This window comes from Neolamprologus brichardi, chromosome 3 (genome assembly GCF_056152115.1).
Source record: "Neolamprologus brichardi isolate AB-2024 chromosome 3, ASM5615211v1, whole genome shotgun sequence".
NCBI classification, from domain to species: Eukaryota; Metazoa; Chordata; class Actinopteri; order Cichliformes; family Cichlidae; genus Neolamprologus; species Neolamprologus brichardi.
In genome coordinates, this window is record NC_142106.1 from 1,720,036 (window position 1) to 1,724,330 (window position 4,295).

Consider the following 4,295-nt stretch of genomic DNA (forward strand, 5'->3'; position numbering starts at 1 on the left):
TTCAGCTTCATCACTTCCCCTTTAACACATGCAGTCTCACTAAATGTCGCCACACTGAGGGGTTGGTGAGGGCGGGGCTTGCTTTAATGAGCCGCAGCCTGTAGTTTTCATTTACAAAGATTAAAATCATCATGTTACCATATGATCTGTCCCACCACCTGATACAGGTGCTCTCGACGTTTCCATTCATCCCTTTTCTCAACCATTTATCCAGTTCACCGCTGTAGAGTGGGCTGAAGCCTGTCCTGTCATATGATGAGAGATGGGGTGGTAGAGGCTGGCAGTCCACCTTTACAAACAAAGCTTCATTCTTGTGTTTCTTCAGGTAAAATTTGCCTTCACCAACGTCCTTATATCACAAATTTAAAGTTTGTGGTTGGCTCAGGTTGAACATCAAACACTATTTCCTTGCCAAGAGTGAAGATAAATCCTGCAGCAGTGAACTCTCAGTCAGACATTATAAAGTGTGTGATCAGCAGTATGAGCTCCATCCCAAGGTGTAATTTTAGACTAATAACATACTTTGTTCAACTCATATTTCATATTCAGATAAATATTTGTTTGTGAGTAATGGCACTTCTCCATCTTTGTCTTCATCCATTAAATGCAAAAAGAAAAGAGCAGCTGCTGAAAAGCTGTAACACCACAAATTCACCACCTGATATGTAACTTTGTTTTGAAATATTGAGTATCAAATGACACAGAAAGACATCTGGAACATGTAAATCACCCTGCTTTGTGACTGAAAGTGTTTTATCTGAGTGCATCTGAACTGAAAAGGAGGCTTACAAGCATCACATGACAAATTGATTTAAAGTGGTAAGAACATGAAAACAGGAACAAAAGAGAAAAGGAGGAAGCAGCACAACAAAAATAGACAGAAGTTACTGAGAAAGGAAACAACACAGAGCTGAATGATGGTGTTAGATACATTCTTCTTCTTCTTTTTTTTGTGCCTGTCCTCCCCAGCATCAGAATTATTGTTTGAAGGCCAAGAAAAATACCCAACATTTTGACCCTTTACTACGCTGGTCCACTTGAATTTTGTAGTTTATTAGATTTCTACTAGGATTTTTTTATTATTTTGAATTATTTTTTATTTTCCGTTACTACAATCAGAACGGACAGGACCAGAGAATGGGAAAGAGAAAGACAGAAACAATGCATGGACATCCCAACAAAGATAGACAGAAGTTACTGAGAAAGGAAACAACACAGAGCTGAATGATGGTGTTAGATACATTCTTCTTCTTCTTTTTTTTTTTTGCCTGTCATCCCCAGCATCAGAATTATTGTTTGAAGGCCAAGAAAAATACCCAACATTTTGACCCTTTACTACGCTGGTCCACTTGAATTTTGTAGTTTATTAGATTTCTACTAGGATTTTTTTATTATTTTGAATTATTTTTTATTTTCCGTTACTACAATCAGAACGGACAGGACCAGAGAATGGGAAAGAGAAAGACAGAAACAATGCATGGACATCCCAACAAAGATAGTTTGTGCCTGTGAACACCTGTGTGTGTGAGCGCGCTTGTACTCAAAGGTTTCTCCATGTTACTGTTTAATAGTAGGTGTGGGGAGTCATAGCCCTGCCTTCCAGGTTAGGAAGCAGGCACGGAGGAGAACCAGGCCCCGGACATCTACAGGCCCCCAAAGCACTTGTAAGCGCCCAAGGAGGACCACTGGAGGGACAGTTGCGCCACCCACCTAGAAAAGAGCTGCCGGGCTATCCTCGGATGGCTACTCCAGAGCAAACCGAGCCCCAGACCAAAGACCTGAGATCCAAGGGAAGGCTGCCGTTTAAAAATTTTAAATGCTTCAAAAAAACCATTCTAACTAAAGTCCAACGTACAGCACTCCGTGGTTAGTCAAAGAGCCGAAATAGTCTAAACATTTAAATATTTTATCGTCTCATTTAATTTTCACTCAAAAACAGAGTGTACTTTATGTAAACAAGGTCTGGTGGCGTTATATTGCAAAATGAAGGGTAATTTTGTGGTAATGTGTTAATCTTAAGTAAAACTAAGGTGTAACACTGAATTGATTGACAATTTATACTTTGTACTTTAAAAAACACTCAAAAGAAGTGAGGATATTTTTGACTCCTGAGGACCACAGGTGAATGGCAAATGGGAAGACATTATGAGGGTTAAGAACAACCCTCCTGCTGATGGAGAGAACAGTGTTTGAGTCTGTCCACAGTGAAAAACACCAGCTGACCTCTGATGTTGGACAGAAGCACAGGAGTAGAGGAGAAATCCTCACAGACACTTTGTTTATGGTGTTTACACTGCACGTTTGTGAAGCTCTGTCAAATATTAACTATAGATTCCTGATAACCTTTTGTTTATAAATGAAGGAGCTTCAGTGTGTTTAAGTTTAGCTCTCTGTGGCTCCAACCACTCAGTGTTCCTTCTTTCTTAAAGCCCTCTTACACACTTAGACGGTCCTGCTTACACATCAGTATTCTGCAAACATTAAAGGAGTCATGTTTGCTTCTGCCATGAGTTGTTGTGTGAAGCAGGCAGGACTGGACCCAAACGCAGACTCATGGATGCAAAAATAAGCTCAAAACTCAACGAACGGAGAATACAAAACTAGACTGGGGAACATAAGAAGCTAAACCAACAAACACAGCACACAGCCAGGTATGAGGGAGATACCTGGACAGAGGGAAACACAGCACTTACACAAGGAATAGCAAGGCTAGAGAAACAACAGGGAAACACAGCTAATCAGACACAATGAGACAGAGGAAGCAAAACCGAACATAACACACATTACAAAGTAAGACAGGAAGTGACATATACAGTGAGAACCAGACAAACACACACGAGCTTGAAAATAGTACACGCAGACATGAAAACATATGACTGACATGAGACTGGGGAGATGAGACGGAACACAGGGAGACAAACACAACACCAGGTAAGAGAGACACACAGAGACACACCTAAGAGGGCGAGGGAGAGGGGGGAGAGATGACGGGCTGCGGAGACAGGGAATGAAACACAAGAAAGAGGACATAGAAACAGAAAAGGGACACACACAAACACAGAGAGGGACACAGTGGACAGACACACAACTGGAACCTAAATGAAGAAGGAACTAAAACATAGGAGACTAGTATATTAACCTTAAATAATAATACATAACAGACACCAAAATACAAGAAAACACAAAACGCTCTGTCAAATGATCAGAATCATGACAGCTTCATCTAATATCTCTATGTTGTGTCTTACTTTGTGTCTGTTTTCTGCTTCTCTTGTAGCTGAGACTTGTTTGAGTCTCCAAGGCCTGCTGACCTTCCGTTTCATTAATAAATACTTTGTTAGGTACAGATGAATGAATGCTACAGTTTAAATACTGAACGATTAATTGAATTAATCATGAGTTGCAATACGACAGTTGTATTTATAAAACCCTTATTAACACACAAAGCTCATTTTATGATCTGTATATGTATAAACGTTCATGTAAATACTTTATTAATCACTCACACAGACTTTATAAATGACTCCATAAATCATTAAGTTTCTAAATAAGCAGATTGTGTTTGATTGTTAATCAGCTAAACATTTATATCCAACATTGACAATGTGAAAGTATATAAAGCCACAAGAGGAGGGAGTCCAAAACCCTCACAAGTGTATGATCCACAAACAGATTTAAACATGTGTGAAATCATTTGTCAACAAATTGAAACAATTTTATAAACACACACGCATCACAACCTGAGTAAATATGAGTCATTTATGAGCTTTAACTTTTTTTGACTTTAACATCAGCGGTCCCCAACCTTTTTTGCACCATGAACTGGTTTATGTCCACCAATATTTTCACAGATCGGCCTTTAAGGTATCGCGGATAAATACAATAAAATAAAACGAGTACTGATACAAAAAAAAAGAGAGGAAAAGATAATTTATTCATAACACACGGGAAAATACCCAGGGAAACTGAGTTAAGGATGAAAATCCTGAAAACCATAAATTTCACACCTGAGCCTCAACTCTGGCGGCCCGGTACCAAACGACTCACGGCTCGGTACTGGTCCATGGCCCGGGGTTTGGGCACCGCTGATTAACATTCAAAAACTTTCGGGTAATTTTAAGTTTCATTATGTTTGAGTTCTTTTCATTCAATAAAGCATGAGTTTTGAGACTCTTTAATGCTCTCGGCTCTGCAGAACTCAAGTTTAAGATGTACAATCTGAATATTAGTTCAGGTTTTGCTCTAATTTAATTTAAATATCTCTGCAGATGCAACAGTCAGGCAGAGTGCAGACT